Source organism: Haliotis rubra, unplaced genomic scaffold, assembly GCF_003918875.1.
Source record: "Haliotis rubra isolate DU_JTF1 unplaced genomic scaffold, ASM391887v1 Scf51, whole genome shotgun sequence".
Taxonomy (NCBI): domain Eukaryota; kingdom Metazoa; phylum Mollusca; class Gastropoda; order Lepetellida; family Haliotidae; genus Haliotis; species Haliotis rubra.
The window spans coordinates 778,215-800,568 of record NW_025767202.1 but is presented as its reverse complement, the minus strand read 5'-3'; the positions used below and the strand labels follow the sequence as shown (position 1 = coordinate 800,568).

The 22,354-nt window shown below is 40.5% G+C and overlaps 1 long non-coding RNA gene across 1 annotated transcript; it reads left to right on the top strand.

Annotated features, from left to right (window-relative positions):
• The first annotated feature begins 984 nt into the window (after positions 1–984).
• On the top strand, positions 985–17,210 carry LOC124292149. Its single transcript, XR_006902376.1, has 2 exons — positions 985–1,069; positions 16,895–17,210. It is a non-coding gene; the product is annotated as an uncharacterized LOC124292149 (long non-coding RNA).
• The last annotated feature ends 5,144 nt before the right edge of the window (positions 17,211–22,354 follow it).

Here is a 22,354-nt window from a genome sequence, read left to right as displayed (position 1 = left end):
CACCACTCACATTGTGCACCACAAATCTCCCCACAGGTGCATTCGTCTCACCACAAATCTCGCCACAGACACATACGTCTCACCACTCACATTGTACACCACAAATCTCCCCAGAGGTACATTCGTCTCACCACAAATCCCCCCACAGACACATACGTCTCACCACTCACATTGTACACCACAAATCTCCCCACAGGTGCATTCGTCTCACCACAAATTTCCCCACAGACACATACGTCTCACCACTCACATTGTACACTCACCATACAGGGAGGTCATCTTTAACGACAGATTTACGGTACATGAAAGTAGGTCAGTGTGGTTCTTGAGGTGTTAAGAAAGCGGTCCTATTTCTTATCACGTATCAGATTCCGGATGACAATGGGCAGTCTTAATCTCTGTAAAGTACCAACGTAGATTATATTCCAGAACTTGAAGCACTAAAACACCCTGGCATATAAACGAGGAAGGCGAAACTAGTATTTTTTTCTAAAGAGGACGATGATGATACAACAGCACATGTAATTTTCTGAGAAGGTGACAGAAAAATGGCATCTTATAAACTGAGTACTCCTACAGCCTCAGAACGTGTAATATCTCCTACAATGAGCCCAAGCATGCTGCTGAAGATTTGATTCACAAGTATCCCCCGTCTGACGGAGAGAAGAGCTGAGACTATAGTTGCATCTGCGATAGATGATACAGAGATGCGTATGACTGTAGTGAGCAGAACGTATCATGCATCGATCTCGGTCATGTTAGTTTTAAACTATATTTAAACTATGAAATCCTGGATATATTACTGCACATAAAGACAATAATTGCTTGTGCCACACATGGACATTCGTTGGCCCCGTGCACTGTGCGCTAAAACCAGTCTAACGAAAGTTTATCAAGTGAAATGCAATCAGTTTCAATCTCCTTGAAGGTCAGCCCTTGTGTATATCAAACATGTTTTCACGCAGGTTGAAACTTTTCCTACACGTCTGGCGTAAACAACACAAGTACCAAGGGACCTTGTCAATATCGCCGCGGCCTACATATGGGCGATGTTGGTTGACATCAGCAGGTACAGTAGATGTCGTTGTTTATACCACCGGGAGACGGTCAAAGATGAAGGTTGCTATATTGGCAGATACTATTTCTACAACTGATACACCAGACGATGCTGATACAGATAACTGCAAGTGCAGTAAGATACTGAATCCGGTCAATGGTCAACTGGCGTTGTTAATACAATAGAATGACGTCACTACATCTTGTATATCTCTGATATCAGTTAGCAGATACAGCAGAGTGGGTCAGGCCCACATCAAATGGGAATCAATAAAATTAGGGGAGTTGCATGAACAATAGTATTAATTTATATTTCTTATTACACGTCTCTCTATAGTGCTCTATTTTCGACACCACGAACTTAATGCCTTGCAGTATGAACACACACAAATATATACAAACAATGTCTGGAGAATGTCTAATTCTTTAAATGATCTGAACTCGGAAAATGAAACTCAAACGAATCGGTCAAAAGGTCCGAAACTCATGGGTTGCGTTTCTAAAAGAGTGATGAGGCCAGGAAACAAGACAACGGCCCAGTATATATTAATAAAAATGCTACATAACTATTTTATGTTTTGTGAATTCGCTTTACGCAACACTTCCTTTCATAATGCAAACGGGACAGGTATGCATTAAATACAAGGTAGGCATTGTCCTTTGCAACACCCATCACAACACAAATCACACAGACAGGACACATACCAGGTCTACATTGTGTTACATCACACAGACAGGACACACGTGTGACACATACCAGGTCTACATCGTGTTACATCACACAGACTGGACAAACGTGTGACACATACCAGGTCTACATCGTGTTACATCACACAGACTGGACACGTGTGTGACACATACCAGGTCTACATTGTGTTACATCACACAGACAGGACACACATGTGACACATACCAGGTCTACATTGTGCTACATCACACATACAGGACACACGTGTGACACATACCAGGTCTACATCGTGTTACATCACACAGACTGGACACGCGTGTGACACATACCAGGTCTACATTGTGTTACATCACATAGACAGGACACACGTGTGACACATACCAGGTCTACATCGTGTTACATCACACAGACAGGACACACGTGTCACACATACCAAGTCTACATCGTGTTACATCACACAGACAGGACACACGTGTGACACATACCAGGTCTACATTGTGTTACATCACACAGGCAGGACACACGTGTGACACATACCAGGTCTACATCATGTTACATCACACAGGCAGGACACACGTGTGACACATACCAGGTCTATATCATGTTACATCACACAGGCAGGACACACGTGTGACACATACCAGGTCTACATTGTGTTACATCACACAGACAGGACACACGTGTGACACATACCAGGTCTACATCGTGTTACATCACACAGACAGGACACGCGTGTGACACATCACATACCACACATGTGACACATACCAGGTCTACATCGTGTTACATCACACACACATACCAGGTCTACATCGTGTTACATCACACAGACAGGACACACGTGTGACACATACCAGGTCTACATTGTGTTACATCACACAGACAGGACACACGTGTGACACATACCAGGTAAACACTGTGTTACATCACACAGACAGAACACACGTGTGACACATACCAGGTCTTCATCGTGTTACATCACACAGACATGACAAACGTGTGACACATACCAGGTCTACACTGTGTTACATCACACAGACTGGACACACATTTGACACATTCCAGGTCTACATTATAAGTTGTTCACTGGTCACCAGGGGGGCATGGGTTGATATACCCTCGATGTTTGTTTATGTTCCCTGAGCCCAAAGGGTTGATGAGCCCGAAGGGCTCAGGGAACATAAGCAAACATCGAGGGTCCATCAATCCATGGGCCCCGAGGGACCAGTGAACAACGTATTTACCTTACCGAACACCTTAATGTTAATTTTCAATTGTTTGCAGCCATTGCTAGATTTTGCTGACAAGAAAAACAGGTTTAGAGTTATCTCCCTTTCATCGATTTGCATTCGCAAAACATCGGTAATTTCCGTACATCATTCGTGATTCAATGTTATTCGAGATAAAGAATTACTACCACGAAGTACCAAATGAGTTGCCATTGACAGCGGGGTACATTGAAATGTTACTCGCTTGTAAGCGGGGTGCATTGAAAATAATAGGAGAGCGCTCAGCCAATCAGAAAGCGACATTCATGTGTGAGGTAAGATAATGTGTTACATCACACAGACAGGACATACGTGTGACACATACAAGAATATAATACCTCGCGTCATTACTAATTTTGTACCATGAATCCATATAATTGTGATCTGTCATATTGTATTAGCCGCTGTATGGGGTTGATGTCTGATGTGTGATGTACACCGGCTACATGTGGTACAAACCAGGTCCGTGCTGTGTTATCAAGTACTGTGTTCTCGTTTCTAGCCGGTAGTGTTATCACGTAGTAAGGGTCTGTAAGTAGACTGAGGTCTTCAGACACAGCGGGTGCTGTACATGATAAGACCAAAGGGGCTTATACGTCAAGACGGCAGTACTAACAACGTAAAACGTCAAATAGAGTCCTAACACATCTGATCATCTGTCCTTCACTTCCCTCCCAGGAAGTGGTCTTCGTTTCTTGCTCCTGGTCGCGTCAAAGAAAAAGGCGTCAAACAATGTTACTTGTAACTGTTGGTCCCCTGCCTGTTTACTGAGTGAGTGTGGTTTTACTCCGCTCTTCACAATATTCAAGCAATGTCAGGGCGGGGGATACCAGGGCTTCACACATTGTACCTATTTGGTGAATCCAACCCGGGTCCTCGGTGAGTGGATCGAGCGCTTCAAACACAAGCCTCAAATGTGGGGGGCGGTGGGTAGCCTAGTGGTTAAGGCGTTCGCTCGTCATGCTGAATACCCGAGTTCGATTCCCCACCTGGGTACAATTTGTGCCCATTTCTGGTGTCCCCCGCCGTGATATTGCTGGAATTTTGCTAAAAGCGGCGTAAATCCATACTCAGTCAGTCAAACTCAATCGTCAAGGTGTTATAATTCACGTAAACCTTGTATCTGACAGTTAGATTCTAACATATATTCAACATCGTTCTTTTAAGCATTGATTGATGATCAACCGAGGTTCATTTCACTCAACTAAGCCTAGCTGATTAAAGCGGGATTAAAGTACTCGTCGTGTCTGAAGAAGCCTAACATCTGCAGTGCACAGGGACGACACCACTCTATCTGAGGGCAAACACCTTCAACTTGTCAGTATACTACTTATCGCTATCACAAGTGTATTTGATAATACTACATCACTCGCTTTGACTATCAGCTGGCTTGTACATTGCTTGTACATTTCAAGGTCGGCAGTGGATACTTTGACCGACTGTGGAGAACGGGAACCTCCGAGATATGTTATCAGCTGCATATATTCCAGTACTTTGTCACTGGTGTGATTGTGGTAGGGACAGCTGATAATAAACGTCAACGGGTGCATATTGATGTAAGTGTGCTCGGTATTTCTGAAATAAGTTCAATGCAAAGTTTTGTCATTTTCAGACAAACGAAGTCCATAGGGTGATTGAGTGAGTCAACTTTGCATTATAAAATATGGTTAGCCATGACTGGTCCCTCTGTAAGTGCAATACGTCAGCCCTGGCTGGTCGCTATGCAAGTGCAATACGTTAGCCCCGACTGGTCCCTCTGTAAGTGCAATACGTTAGCCCTGACTGATCGCTATGCAAGTGCAATACGTTAGCCCCGACTGGTCCCTCTGTAAGTGCAATACGTTAGCCCTGACTGGTCGCTATGCAAGTGCAATACGTTAGCCCCGACTGGTCCCTCTGTAAGTGCAATACGTTAGCCTTGACTGGTCCCTCTGCAAGTGCAATACGTTAACCCTGACTGGTCCCTCTGTAAGTGCAATACGTCAGCCTTGACTGGTCGCTATGCAAGTGCAATACGTTAGCCCCGACTGGTCCCTCTGTAAGTGCAATACGTTAGCCCTGACTGGTCGCTATGCAAGTGCAATACGTTAGCCCCGACTGGTCCCTCTGTAAATGCAATACGTTAGCCATGACTGGTCGCTATGCAAATGCAATACGTTAGCCCCGACTGGTCCCTCTGTAAGTGCAATACGTTAGCCATGACTGGTCCCTCTGCAAGTGCAATACGTTAGCCCCGACTGGTCGCTATGCAAGTGCAATACGTTAGCCCTCACTGGTCCCTCTGAAAGTGCAATACGTTAGCCCTTACTGGTCGCTATGCAAGTGCAATACGTTAGCCCCGACTGGTCCCTCTGTAAATGCAATACGTTAGTCCTGACTGGTCGATATGTAAGTGCAATAAGTTAGTCCTTACTGGTCGATATGTAATTGCAATGTGTTAATATTGACTGTTCCCTATGCAAATGCAATAACCTTCAACACGACGTTAAAACCCATTTCATCTCGCACTCTCGAACATAATCTCAGAAATCAAACTCCAGTGCTCTGCCAATCGGATACCTCTTCTCCAGAAAGTCCTCAACACAGCGAAAGAACAAGGTCTGGTAATTATTGCAGTTCGTTTCTGGAGGCTGTATTTTTCATGACAATGAAACTGTTTGCATGGCAACGTTATGATGTAATGACGACGTTGCTGTGAGGCAAGTTGACGTGAACGCTGACGTACACAGTGGGTACCAGGAGACCTTGCAGCTGAATGTAACAAGGTCGCGATAAGGAATCGGGTTGCGTATCGCGTGGAAATCTTATCCTACGTTATGGTGTGTAGCTTTCAAGGCTAACTTTCTATACTGGGCGTCACAGGGCAGAGCATGCCAAGTTGCTGGCTGACTCGTAGGTTCACACACCTTATCTCACATTTACACAACCTGGCAAAAGAAAGTATGCATTTGTCACGCAGTTCGCATGCACTCATTTTCTACCTTTGGTAATGCGCATGTTTTCGGCACAGCTCTGCTACCGTTCAATCTTGTACCTGTGCCTCAACTTCGCCACTGTTTTGCTAAGTACTAATAGTACAAATTATTCTCATTAATGTACATTCGTGACATATAGTTCACGCTCTTTCTATGCATATTACTGCATATGACCGCCTCCGTGGTGTAGTGGTTAGAGCGTCCGCCCGGAGAGCGGAAGGTCGCGGGTTTGATCCCCAACCGCGTCATACCAAAAGACGTTAAAATATGGTACTTGTTGGTCCCTGTCTGGCGCTCGGCATTATTACCCATATGGGTACAACAAGGCCTGCTCGGCTCGGAGTCAGTATAATGTGTCTGAGTGGGGTATTCATGCTTCACTGCGGCATGGTATCTCAGTGGGCTAGCACTATAAAACCAGCTTCTGGGCTAGTACAAGCAGGCGCACATACACATACACACGCATGCACGTCGTCATATGAACGAAATGTTCTCAAGCACGACGTTAAACCCAATTTCACCTCACCTTTACTGCATATATTATTGTAAAGTTGCTTGTTTGCCTCATTGTGCTTGTATTTGAGAGGGCGACAACGCGACAATGTCCCTTTTGGTATTCCATAATATTCAGTGTCCTTTAATGCATTCTATACGCAATTATTGGATTACTAAGTGTATTTGTACTCACCCAAGTGGTGATAGTCTCTTGGTGTTTTTAGACCTGAGTGATTCTAATTATAGTCCCAAATTACCCCGACAAGTAATTGTACCTGGCTTGATCATTGTCTATCAGTGTATGTCGGTAGAGCGGGCGGATTAGCTAACTGCTGTTGTTCTTTTGGAGTAATCACCCTAATTGGTTCATCAAGCAGAGGTGTATTTGAGGTATCGTTGTCTGCAAATTTCTTCCGCTTTATTGAATATCTCATGCAGGTTTTCAAAAAAAATAAAAAAATAAAGTTTGTATTTCTAGTCGTTTTCCACTGATTTCCTAGCACATCTAGTTCTCACCATGATAGCATTCTCTGGTATAGGTAGTTGTCAAAATGACAGCATTCTCTGGAATAGGTAGTTGTCACCATGACAGCATTCTCTGGAATAGGTAGTTGTCAAAATGACAGCATTCCCTGGAAAAGGTAGTTGTCAAAATGACATCATTACCTGGTATAGGTAGTTGTCACCATGACAGCATTCCCTGGCATAGGTAGTTGTCACCATGACAACATTCCCTGGTTTAGGTAGTTGTCACCATGACAACGTTCCCTGGTATAGGTAGTTGTCAAAATGACATCATTACCTGGTATAGGTAGTTGTCACCATGACAGCATTCCCTGGTATAGGTAGTTGTCACCATGACAGCATTCCTGAAATGGGTAGTTGTCACCATGACAACGTTCCCTGGTGTAGGTAGTTGTCAAAATGTCATCATTACCTGGTATAGGTATTTGTCAATATGACATCATTTCCTGGTATAGGTAGTTGTCAAAATGTCAAAATGTCATCATTACCTGGTATAGGTAGTTGTCGAAATGACATCATTACCTGGTATAGGTAGTTGTCACCATGACAGCATTCCCTGGTATAGGTAGTTGTCAAAATGACAACATTCCCTGGAATGGGTAGTTGTCACCATGACAACATTCCCTGGTGAAGGTAGTTGTCAAAATGACAGCATTCCCTGGTATAGGTAGTTGTCACCATGACATCATTATCTGGTATCATTACCTGGTATAGGTTGTCACCATGAAGACATCCCCTGGAATGGGTAGTTGTCACCATGACATCATTACCTGGTATAGGTAGTTGTCACTCAAAATGACAGCATTACCTGGTGGTATAGGTAGTTGTCAAAATGACAGCATTCCTGGTATTAATGGTAGTTGTCACCATGACAGCATTCCCTGGTATGGGCATTGACACCATGACAGCATTCTGGTATAGGTAGTTGTCACCATGACAGCATTCCCTGGTATAGGTAGTTGTCAAAATGACATCATTACCTGGTATAGGTAGTTGTCACCATGACAGCATTCCCTCAGCATTCCCTGGTATAGGTAGTTGTCAAAATGACAGCATTCCTGGAATGGGTAGTTGTCACCATGACAACATTCCCTGGTATAGGTAGTTGTCAAAATGTCATCATTACCTGGTATAGGTAGTTTGTCAAAATGACATCATTTCCTGGTATAGGTAGTTGTCAAAATGTCATCATTACCTGGTATAGGTAGTAAAATGACAGCATTCCTGGTATAGGTAGTTGTCACCATGACATCATTCCTGGTATAGGTAGTTGTCAAAATGACATCATTACCTGGTATAGGTAGTTGTCAAAATGACATCATTATCCTGGTATAGGTAGTTGTCACCATGACAACATTCCCTGGTATAGGTAGTTGTCACCATGACAGCATTCCCTGGTATAGGTAGTTGTCACCATGACATCATTCTCTGGTATAGGTAGTTGTCACCATATGACATGATTTCCTGGTATTGGTAGTTGTCAAAATGACATCATTACCTGGTATAGGTCAGTTGTCAAAAATGACATCATTACCTGGTATAGGTAGTTGTCACCAACATCATCATTACCTGGATAGGTAGTTGTCAAAATGACATTTACCTGGTATAGGTAGTTGTCACCATGACAGCATTCCTGGGGTGAAGTATGGTAGTTGTCACCAAGACATCATTATCTGGTATAGGTAGTTGTCACCATGACAGCTTTCCCTGGTATAGGTAGTTGTCACCATGACAGCATTCCCTGGTACAGGTAGTTGTCACCATGACAGCATTCTCTGGTATAGGTAGTTGTCACCATGACAACCTTCTCTGGTATTGGTAGTTGTCAAAATGACATCGTTACCTGGTATATGTAGTTGTCACCATGACAGCATTCCCTGGTATAGGTAGTTGTCACCATGACAAAATTCCCTGGTATAGGTAGTTGTCACCATGACAGCATTCCCTGGTATAGGTAGTTGTCACCAAGACATCATTATCAGGTATACGTATGTTGTCACAATGACAGCATTCCTGGGTATAGGTAGTTGTCACCATGACAGCATTCACTGGTATAGGTAGTTGTCACCATGACATCATTCTGTGGTATAGGTATTTGTCAAAATGACATCATTTCCTGGTATAGGTAGTTGTCAAAATGTCATCATTACCTGGTATAGGTAGTTGTCGAAATGACATCATTACCTGGTATAGGTAGTTGTCAAAATGATATCATTACCTGGTTTTGGTTGTTTTCAAAATGACATCATTACCTGGTATACGTAGTTGTCAAAATGTCATGATTACCCTGGTATAAGTAGTTGTCAAAATGTCATGATTACCTGGTATAGGTATCTGTCAAAATGACATCATTACCTGGTATAGGTAGTTGTGAAAAATGACATCATTACCTGTTATAGGTAGTTGTCAAAATGACATCATTTTCTGGTATAGGTAGTTGTCGAACTGTCATCATTCCCTGGTATAGGTAGTTGTCACCATGACATCATTACCTGGTATAGGTAGTTGTCAAAATGTCATCATTACCTGGTATAGGTAGTTGTCAAAATGTCATCATTACCTGGTATAGGTAGTTGTCAAAATGACATCAATACCTGGTATAGGTAGTTTTCGAAATGTCATGATTCCCTGGTATAGGTATTTGTCAAAATGACACCATTACCTGGTATAGGTAGTTGTCACTTTATCAGCATTAATGGTTGATAATGGCGGATCATAAAGATGAAATAAACACGAAACACAAGCCTGGATTGTGATGTATTTCCTAATGCAAATTTGAAATTGGCAGTGTTTCAACGATTGAATCCAACCCAGTAACGTTTGTAATGACCTTATCCAAACAAATTTCAAGTCATCCGTAAATGTCACATAGTGTGGAAACCAGACAGACTAATGTTTATTCTGTTTGAAAACTGATTTTCTGGTGACACCAACCGTGATATTGCTGGAATACTGGTAAAATCGGCGTAAAACTTAACCCACTCACTCACTCAAAATGAACTGCGTAATTGCGCGGAATAACGTAATGTGCATGTCTAAGATGTTTAAAATCTCAATATCAAAACATATCAACATGCGCGGCAGCCTCAAGACTTGTCCCAACTTCCGTGCTTAACGAGGTTTTGATGTGTGTGTTTTATACAAGATTGTTAACATGTACATGTCCGTGAAAGAATCTCCAACCCTGATCCGACATTAAGAATGGCGCGCTTTATGTCATTGACAAATGACGCCATCAGTATCAGTAGCACTTAATCTTGAAGATTACTGTATCAATACATCTATCGGCTATCGAGATGATATCTGCAGCAGTGGAATACATAAATCATCACAAACTGAAATAGCTGACGCTGCAAGAAATTACGGACAATACAACGTTTAACTTGTGTCGCCTATATGTCAGGTTATAGTGCTTGTAAAGCTCGTAGTACTTATGGGGTGTAAAGGGACATTATGCGAAAAGGAAACCTCAAATAAAGGGAAACCACAAGTAAAGGGAAACACTGAGTAAAATGAAACCATCAGTAAAGCGAAGCCATATGTACAGGGAAGTTATGAGTAAAGTAAAACCATTAGTAAAGTGAGACCATAAGTAAAGGGAAGCAAGGAATAAAATGAAGTCATTGATAAAGGGAAAAAAGAGTAAAAGGAAGCCATGAGTACAGGGACGTCATCAGTAAAGGGAAGACACGGATAAAGCGAAACCATTAGAAAACTGAAACCATGAGTAAAAAGGGCAGTCATGCATCAGTCAAAGGTAACCAGCAGTAAAAGGAAGCCAAGACTACTGGGAAGTTACCAAGTAAGGGATAAAGATATAATGTGTTGTTGTCCTGAACTATATAATGTGGTGTTATCCTGAACTATATACTGTGGTGTTATCCTGAACTGTATACTGTGGTGTTATCCTGAACTGTATACTGTGGTGTTATCCTGAACTGTATAGTGTGGTGTTATCCTGAACTATATAATGTGGTGTTATCCTGAACTGCATAATGTGGTGTTATCCTGAACTACATAATGTGGTGTTATCCTGAACTACATAATGTGGTGTTATCCTGAACTATATAAAGTGGTGTTCTCCTGAACTACATAATGTGGTGTTATCCTGAACTATATAACGTGGTGTTATCCTGAACTACATAATGTGGTGTTTATCATGAATTGTATAATATGGTGTTATCCTGAACTGTATCATGTGGTGTTATCCTGAACTACATAATGTGGTGTTCTCCTGAACTATATACTGTGGTGTTATCCTGAACTATATACTGTGGTGTTATCCTGAACTATATACTGTGGTGTTATCCTGAACTACATAATGTGGTGTTATCCTGAACTATATAATGTGGTGTTATCCTGAACTACATAATGTGGTGTTATCCTGAACTACATAATGTGGTGTTATCCTGAACTATATAATGTGGTGTTATCCTGAACTCTATAGTGTGGTGTTATCCTGAACTATATACTGTGGTGCTATCCTGAACTACATAATGTGGTGTTATCCTGAACTATATAATGTGGTGTTATCCTGAACTCTATACTGTGGTGTTATCCTGAACTGTATACTGTGGTGTTATCCTGAACTATATACTGTGGTGTTATCCTGAACTGTATACTGTGGTGTTATCCTGAACTATATACTGTGGTGTTATCCTGAACTATATACTGTGGTGTTATCCTGAACTGTATACTGTGGTGTTATCCTGAACTGTATACTGTGGTGTTATCCTGAACTATATGCTGTGGTGTTATCCTGAACTGTATACTGTGGTGTTATCCTGAACTACATAATGTGGTGTTATCCTGAACTACATAATGTGGTGTTATCCTGAACTATATAATGTGGTGTTATCCTGAAGTATATACTGTGGTGTTATCCTGAACTACATAATGTGGTGTTATCCTGAACTATATACTGTGGTGTTATCCTGAACTGTATACTGTGGTGTTATCCTGAAGTATGTAATGTGTTGTTATCCTGAACTATATACTGTGGTGTTATCCTGAACTATATACTGTGGTGTTATCCTGAACTGTATACTGTGGTGTTATCCTGAACTGTATAGTGTGGTGTTATCCTGAACTATATAATGTGGTGTTATCCTGAACTGCATAATGTGGTGTTATCCTGAACTACATAATGTGGTGTTCTCCTGAACTACATAATGTGGTGTTATCCTGAACTATATAAAGTGGGGTTCTCCTGAACTACATAATGTGGTGTTATCCTGAACTATATAACGTGGTGTTATCCTGAACAACATAATGTGGTGTTATCATGAATTGTATAATATGGTGTTATCCTGAACTGTATCATGTGGTGTTATCCTGAACTACATAATGTGGTGTTCTCCTGAACTATATACTGTGGTGTTATCCTGAACTATATACTGTGGTGTTATCCTGAACTATATACTGTGGTGTTATCCTGAACTACATAATGTGGTGTTATCCTGAACTATATAATGTGTTGTTATCCTGAACTACATAATGTGGTGTTATCCTGAACTACATAATGTGGTGTTATCCTGAACTATATAATGTGGTGTTATCCTGAACTCTATACTGTGGTGTTATCCTGAACTATATACTGTGGTGTTATCCTGAAGTATGTAATGTGGTGTTATCCTGAAGTATGTAATGTGGTGTTATCCTGAACTGTATACTGTGGTGTTATCCTGAACTGTATACTGTGGTGTTATCCTGAACTATATACTGTTTTCTTATCCTGAACTACATAATGTGGTGTTATCCTGAAGTATGTAATGTGGTGTTATCCTGAAGTATGTAATGTGTTGTTATCCTGAAGTATGTAATGTGTTGTTATCCTGAACTATATAATGTGGTGTTATCCTGAACTATATACTGTGGTGTTATCCTGAACTACATACTGTGGTGTTATCATGAACTATATAACGTGGTGTTATCCTGAACTACATAATGTGGTGTTATCACGAATTGTATAATATGGTGTTATCCTGAACTGTATCATGTGGTGTTATCCTGAACTACATAATGTGGTGTTATCCTGAACTATATACTGTGGTGTTATCCTGAACTATATACTGTGGTGTTATCCTGAACTATATACTGTGGTGTTATCCTGAACTACATAATGTGGTGTTATCCTGAACTATATAATGTGGTGTTATCCTGAACTACATAATGTGGTGTTATCCTGAACTACATAATGTGGTGTTATCCTGAACTATATAATGTGGTGTTATCCTGAACTCTATACTGTGGTGTTATCCTGAACTATATACTGTGGTGTTATCCTGAAGTATGTAATGTGGTGTTATCCTGAAGTATGTAATGTGGTGTTATCCTGAACTGTATACTGTGGTGTTATCCTGAACTGTATACTGAGGTGTTATCCTGAACTATATACTGTTTTGTTATCCTGAACTACATAATGTGGTGTTATCCTGAAGTATGTAATGTGGTGTTATACTGAAGTATGTAATGTGTTGTTATCCTGAAGTATGTAATGTGTTGTTATCCTGAACTATATACTGTGGTGTTATCCTGAACTATATACTGTGGTGTTATCCGGAACTATATAATGTGGTGTTATCCTGAACTCTATACTGTGGTGTTATCCTGAACTGTATACTGTGGTGTTATCCTGAACTATATACTGTGGTGTTATCCTGAACTATATACTGTGGTGTTATCCTGAACTATATACTGTGGTGTTATCCTGAACTATATACTGTGGTGTTATCCTGAACTACATAATGTGGTGTTATCCTGAACTATATACTGTGGTGTTATCCTGAACTATATACTGTGGTGTTATCCTGAACTATATACTGTGGTGTTATCCTGAACTACATAATGTGGTGTTATCCTGAACTATATAATGTGGTGTTATCCTGAACTACATAATGTGGTGTTATCCTGAACTATATAATGTGGTGTTATCCTGAACTATATAATGTGGTGTTATCCTGAACTATATACTGTGGTGTTATCCTGAACTATATAATGTGGTGTTATCCTGAAGTATGTAATGTGGTGTTATCCTGAAGTATGTAATGTGGTGTTATCCTGAACTGTATACTGTTGTGTTATCCTGAACTGTATACTGTGGTGTTATCCTGAACTATATACTGTGTTGTTATCCTGAACTGTATACTGTGGTGTTATCCTGAACTATATACTGTGGTGTTATCCTGAACTACATAATGTGGTGTTATCCTGAACTATATACTGTGGTGTTATCCTGAACTATATACTGTGGTGTTATCCTGAACTGTATACTGTGGTGTTATCCTGAACTGTATACTGTGGTGTTATCCTGAACTATATGCTGTGGTGTTATCCTGAACTATATACTGTGGTGTTATCCTGAAGTATATAATGTGGTGTTATCCTGAACTATATAATGTGTTGTTGTCCTGAACTATATAATGTGGTGTAATCCTGAACTATATAATGTGTTGTTGTCCTGAACTATATAATGTGTTGTTGTCCTGAACTACATAATGTGGTGTTATCCTGAACTACATAATGGTGTGTTATCCTGAACTATATGCTGTGGTGTTATCCTGAACTATATACTGTGGTGTTATCCTGAACTACATAATGTGGTGTTATCCTGAACTACATAATGTGGTGTTATCCTGAACTACATAATGGTGTGTTATCCTGAAGTATATACTGTGGTGTTATCCTGAACTATATGCTGTGGTGTTATCCTGAACTATATACTGTGGTGTTATCCTGAAGTATATAATGTGGTGTTATCCTGAACTATATAATGTGTTGTTGTCCTGAACTATATGCTGTGGTGTTATCCTGAACTATATACTGTGGTGTTATCCTGAAGTATATAATGTGGTGTTATCCTGAACTATATAATGTGTTGTTGTCCTGAACTATATAATGTGGTGTAATCCTGAACTATATAATGTGTTGTTGTCCTGAACTATATAATGTGTTGTTGTCCTGAACTACATAATGTGGTGTTATCCTGAACTACATAATGGTGTGTTATCCTGAAGTATATACTGTGGTGTTATCCTGAACTACATAATGTGGTGTTATCCTGAAGTATATAATGTGGTGTTATCCTGAACTGTATACTGTGGTGTTATCCTGAACTATATACTGTGGTGTTATCCTGAACTATATAATGTGGTGTTATCCTGGACTATATAATGTGGTGTTATCCTGAAGTATATAATGTGGTGTTATCCTGAACTATATAATGTGTTGTTGTCCCGAACTATATAGTGTGGTGTTATCCTGAACTATATAATGTGTTGTTATCCTGAACTACATAATGTGTTGTTGTCCTGAACTATATAAAGTGGTGTTATCCTGAACTATATGCTGCGGTGTTATCCTGAACTACATAATGCGGTGTTATCCTGAACTACATAATGTGGTGTTATCCTGAGGTATGTAATGTGGTGTTATCCTGAACTATATACTTTGATGTTATCCCGAACTATGGCATACAGTGTTATCCCGAACAATGGTATACAGTGTTATCATGAACTATGGTATACAGTGTTATCCCGAACTATGGTATACAGTGTTATCCCGAACTATGGTATACAGTGTTATCCCGAACTATGGCATACAGTGTTATCCCGAACTATGGCATACAGTGTTATCCCGAACTATGGCATACAGTGTTATCCCGAACTATGGCATACAGTGTTATCCCGAACTATGGTATACAGTGTTATCCCGAACTATGGTATACAGTGTTATCCTGAACTATGGTATACAGTGTTATCCCGAACTATGGCATACAGTGTTATCCCGAACTATGGTATACAGTGTTATCCCGAACTATGGCATACAGTGTTATCCTGAACTATGATATACAGTGTTATCCCGAACTAAACTATGGTATACAGTGTTATCCCGAACTATGGCATACAGTGTTATCATGAACTATTGTATACAGTGTTATCCCGAACTATGGTATACAGTGTTATCCCGAACTATGGCATACAATGTTATCCCGAACTATGGTATACTGTGTTATTCCGAACTATGGTATACAGTGTTATCCTGAACTATGATATACAGTGTTATCCCGAACTAAACTATGGTATACAGTGTTATCCTGAACTATGGTATACAGTGTTATCCTGAACTATGGTATACAGAGTTATCCTGAACTATGGTATACAGTGTTTTCCTGCACCGGAGGCCGGAATCCAGATGTATTTCAGAGCAAACTAGCGTCCTGATTCTCACGAGAAAATCACAAATTTGAGAAAATGCATTCAGTGTTGACCTACATGCCCGTTGGAATGCCACTTTATCTTGAAGACGTGGGGTTTATCGTTGTGCATATTCTGTCCCTGTATATCCACAGCAATGACAGATGCGGTTCTGTTAAGTAGGAAATGGAAAATCACAGAAATGTGCCGAACAGTTGATGATGTAGTGCAAATGGAAATATGACAACTGAAACGAGAACGCCCATTTGAACCCTCATAACCCTAATCATCTTCTCGTAAACCATGATGAGATAGTTCAATTGCCCTGTTTATCGGGTCTATTAGCATGCCTCAGGATTTCGTCTTCACTGTAGGTAAAGCTCCACACCTGTTTTTGATATCGGAATAATAGAAATGTTATGTTATTTGGGAGGAAAAACTATTCGGAGTGCATTGCGCACTTTGCACCCATAAACTCCTTATGTAGGGGAAATAGGCTCCCACAGCGCGATTCATTGCTGTGGGAGCTTATGTCATTTATCATCTCTACGAAGAGTTTTGTCCAACCAAGCAGAAACGTTAATGGCATGTTTAGAATTTATGTGCGGTTGGTCCACAATTTCAAGTAATTCAGTCTTTTATCCAATGGATACCTTTCAGACGTTTGTCTGATAAATACACGTTTGTTTTCAGCATCGCTAGATACAAACTTACGCCAGGCAACAGGCGATCACGTATCCCATATGACGGAACGGATCAGAATGGGGATTGATGTCGACAATGGCTTTGAAGCATGGACGACGCCACATGGCAGGGTCATATCTCTCCTGGAACAGCCTCTCTGTATACCACAAGCGTGTTAATGTTCAGAATGTTAACCACTTGTTTGCTGAGCCCAGTTTCGCCTCATTCTTTTGACCCCGTCATGATATAGCTGCAAATAATGTTCTTGCCGTGCAGTAAATACTCACACTCTGACACAAATGATAAAAACCGTTTTTAACTAAAACATCGAAACTAGTTATCTTTGGACTATCTTCAGCCTTGTGGTTAAAACATTCACTCGTCACGCCAAAGACCCAGATTCGATTCCCCACATGGATACAATGTGTGAAGCCCATTTCTGGTGTCCCCCGCGGTGATATTGCTGGAATATTGCTAAAAGCAGCGTAAAACTAAACTCATTCACTCTTATCAGCAACAATGTTCTGCTGACACTTCTGATTGGCTGTTTATGGTACATCTTAATGGAGGACTACGAATACTTGCATTTGTTTTTACAAGGCACTCTGCCAGAACCTGTCAAATGTCCAGCTGCCAAAGTTCCAACTGTACACAAATATTTGTATAAGTAAGTTATAATAATTCGTGTCAGTGTCCATCACGCTTGATAGAGTCGCGTGTACTCGAGCGGTCAATGGGTGTAATCAATCAATCCATAATTGATCAACATAACAGTTTGATTTCTCTCTTCTGTTCTTTTAAACTGACAAAACATATGTTTGCTTAATCTCTTTCTATAGACCAACTATGAATCAAGAAAAATAATATCTGTCACTTGTGGAACTTCAGTATCTCTAAGTGGCCTGGGGCAGATACAAGTGTACCTGTCGGGCGTACAAAGGTTATACACACCTGACAATGTCCACTCGATGTTCATACATGGAGAGAGGACATGTGCAGAGAGACAGCGACACGCGTCAAGAACTCGACTCTTCATCATTAAGGGGCGGTTGGGTAGCCTGGTGGTTGAAGCGGTTGCTCGTCAAGCCAAAGACCCAATTCGATTCCCTACATGGGTACAACGTGTGAAACCCATTTCCTGTTACCCCCGCCGTGATATTGCTGGAAAATTGCCAAAAGCGGCGTAAAACTAAACTCACTCACTTAATCATTGATTAAACACAAGAAAGCTCAATTATACGTCGAAATAATAAGCACAGTGATTTCTCTTCATTTTCATTTCTCCTTGAAATATAAGTATCTTATCCTATGCATGGTTGTGACAGTTTTCAATGATTGGTTACGGATTATGAGTTCAACATTTGCTTCCTGTTTTCGGAATACAGTTCCACCGCTTCTGAACTCTCCCCTGCCTGACAGGACATAGGGTCCTACACTACATTGTGTTTAAAACACGCAATGTACCGCCCTGGAATAAGCTACAATGGTTAACGTTGTCTCACTGAGCGAAGGAGGATCATGCAAAGACCTATTCTCTGTCCCATTCTTTCCCTGTCTTTCCCGGACAATACAACTGACCCAAGGCAAACTCACCTCTCTACTTTATCTGTAATCTCTTTGTAATGGACTGCATTGGTGGTTAAGGTAGACACGAATGCGGATCTTCTGCCTAATGATCAAAGCGTGCAATTCTCGAAACGGGAGAGATTTGCAGCCACAATGGGGAAAAAGACATTTATAATTCTGTTTTTATATCTGAACACGAAAAGTCTGATTATGCGAGAGTCTCACTCTATGAATGAAATGGTGAGAGAGTAGAGAGCTTTGTAGTAAAAAACATATCCTTTGTTGCTTCCCACACGTCGTTCCTTACATAAAGTACCTTCTCTGTAGCCAAACTCTCCTCTGTTTGTTTAGTACAGCCCCGGTATATTTGTTGAAATGTAATGTGCCACATGATTTGACATATGAATGAAGTAGGTTGGTAAGAGCGTGAGAATGTGATAATGATTCAAAACCTTGTATTTCATTAAACGCCATGATCAACATATTTAACTCCTGGGCGTGTTTCAAATGGATGTCAGCCGTTGCGGTATTCAGACTTAGACTGTATGATGCATAACCTTTTAGCACTCCCATTGAAGAACGCCATTGACTGTACTAAACGCTGCCCAATATTCAAACTATTCAGTAAATGGCACTTTCTTTCAACCCCGTCTGTACTGGATCCAGTAGTGTTCGACAGACAACAATTACTACATGAATCTGTACGATTAAACTACAAAATAATACCTATTGATTCAAAGGGGTAGGGTTGGATGGGATTCTTTAGAATAAATATTGTTTTACAGAAAATACGCAGAATTATGAATAGAGAAATTAAACTTCGTGAATTTAACATTATGAATTTATTACACGTATACGTCTTCTATTGTCTACCATATTAGGAAAAACATTTTAAATTGTTTAGCACTTTTAGATGTTGAGTAGAACTGTCTTGCAGAATGGAAAGCAATTAGTACTCCTCTGTCAGTCCAGGTTTCACACATTTAGCCAATTGTAAACGTTCCTTGTCACTAGAGCTGTCTCTCTCCAGGCTATAGGGTCCAATTCATATCAAACATGACTCGTTACTTTCTGAACAAGCTCATTTAAAAAGAAAACGTCCACTAAATGATTTTCTCCAGTGGCGACACTTCGTCAGACTGCCTATCAGCTATTGGTCGCTATGAGCATCTTCATCAGCGGGATGAGGGGCGCAACTCCTTGGCAACGCGTCCTCCTGAGGGAAACACATTATCGCATCCATCCTGAGACACTTGGAAGTGAAGGCAATCGAAGAATTGGTTTCAAGTCTACTTCACCAGAGGCTCCACGTCAGCAGATTCGGGGAACTTACAAAAGATGTGCAATTGCATGATCCTGAAATGGGGGTTTGGAAAAGTGAAGAGTGTGACGAGATGGGAGTCCGATGCTGTGTTGAGAATGTAAAGAGAAATCGATGTGGTGTTTAGAATGTAAGGTCAGCTGAATGAACAAGATGGCTACATTGAGTGACACTTCCGTTATTGGGGAACCATGATAGGGTTTCTGATGGCAGTATCTGGTTCCTCCTGTGGAGTCACAGTCATTCCCTTGTGAAACGCCAATAATGTGAAAACTTCAAATTCTCTATGAAACTTTAGTTGAAGTTTGATGGTGTCCGCTATTTAATCGTGTTTTCCTCGCCATTATACGGTTGGTCGAGATCCGACCCAGGGACTAGTTCCATAAAAACGGTCGTAACCGTTCAAGGATTGATGTTTATATATCAGCCCCATGATCGCTTTTCCGAACTTAGCCGAGAAGAACCTGGCCTGGGTGGTCGAGTTGCCTGAATGGAAATATGTCGATGGCGACTTTTAATTATAGTTTTAATTATTTGTTTTAAAATTACAATTATGTTTAATTTAACATTTTCAGTAAACATGATACAAAAAACTGCAGAAATTGTGAAATATATCAGCACATAATGGTCATTAATATTACATCTGTATCAAGGATATCTGTTGATATTCCAATCTTGACCAGGCAAACGAGTGACCATGCAATAACATGATTAAGCCTCCGAGGTACGACCACACACAGCCACTGAAGTCAATGAACCTATCACCTTTTCCTATTGCAGCTGATAATCGATATACAACTGGAGGAGGATTCGATTCTTCAAACATATGTAAATCAATGGAATAATCTCAATCAAATTCAATTATAATTCAGGTAAAAGATGCGTGTAGCACTTGAACAATGTTCTCGTATCAATTCGTGTATCCTGAAACTCACCGTAAATGCAACGATTTTCTAAATTGTCTAGAACTTCATGAAGGAGCTAGTGGGTTATTCCCTGTTTGGTGTACCTGTATCTGTGACAGATTTAATCAGCGTCGAACTATTCTTGGTCAAAAGTTTGACCAGGGTTACAATATTCTTAGCCCCAGTGAAGCTTTAGTAGGGCTTACGAAAGTATTAGTGATTCTGATTTCTGACGCAGTTCTCTGATATTGTTATTTTTTTCCCGGTGACTAGTTGATCATGACTTGCCTTTGGGTGTGTTTGTGATAATGCAGTGGAACGGCTGTTATGACTTATTTTTGTTATCATATTAAATTCATAGTTTAAGGTTACACAACACCAAATGTTTTTCCCATAGACTTCTATAATAGTAACCTTTTGAAATGTTTTAGATCTTAAGTAACCTTTATCCAGGCTATCAACAGCCATTCCAGGTACACATGGGTACAGTCAGGCCTTTAAACTACAATAAAACACACATTTCTGGCCAAATTGTCCGGCCTATTTTCCCAGCACAGGAAGTTGAAAACACATCAACCCCAGTTCAGCACCAAATGTCACCTACTGGAAAAATATCTGTACACACAAATTATAAGCATAAGTGATGGTGATAAAAATGACAGCACTAAATACTTAAAATTGTGGTCAGTTTTAATTACTGGATTGGATGTGCTTTTAAAAGCATAAACATCTTACACTGTTTCATCCAATCACAGCTGTCACATGTCTCTGTCTCTTCAGTTGTTTACATACGGCCAGCTCTCAGCTCAGGAGCATGTGATTCTGATTTAGTAGAGGAACCTTTAAAATACATAAATGCATCAAATAGGGTTCTAGCGGTCTGGCACAAAGTTCAACTGATTTGGCTACTACCATCAGCTCAGTGCATTTGCAACCTCTCCAACAGCGAATAGGAGTTTTCCCAGGTACCGCTGCTGCTAATCAAACCCCACCACCAGCGAGGCTGCACTGGGACCTTCTGCATTACCTGCAGCAGTGCAAAACCCAGGTACTTTCCAAATCGTCCATCAAGAGACTGGAAGGTACCCCAACCCTGGCACCAAGAGCAATGTGAAGTCGGACAACTTCGTACTTGGGGATGCTAGCATGACATTTTCGTAACCGTGGTCCGTACATTTACCATGTCATTGTCATGAACCTCGTCATATAAATATATACATAATCTTCTTTTTATATTTACGTTTCGACACAAAATCACCTCATTGTCGGTTTCGAGTGGGCAGTGACTGATTCTGAGTTGCATAAAAAGCCTTCTGTTTCACTTTTTAGGCCAACAGTTTTCATCCGAAAGACGGCATCATTAACAAGGTTGCTGTTCAATTCAAAAACGCGGTGAACATAAGGCTGTCTTCGGTAGTCATCGTTCAGGGGCTTTCACTTCAAAAAACATAGTACCATGTTAAAAGAGGTGATTATTGCTCTTACCTAGACTACCTGAAATAATGATGTTGTAAATCAAGTGTGGTTTTCTTCATTGTTTCCGCGAATAAATGTTCACAGGAATGATTGAATATGTACTTCATCCTCACAGCTGACTCCACGGTTGTCAATCACTCCACAGTTTATCTGCGTATTCATATTCAAAATGTTGAATATTGAAACTGATGAATCAGCATG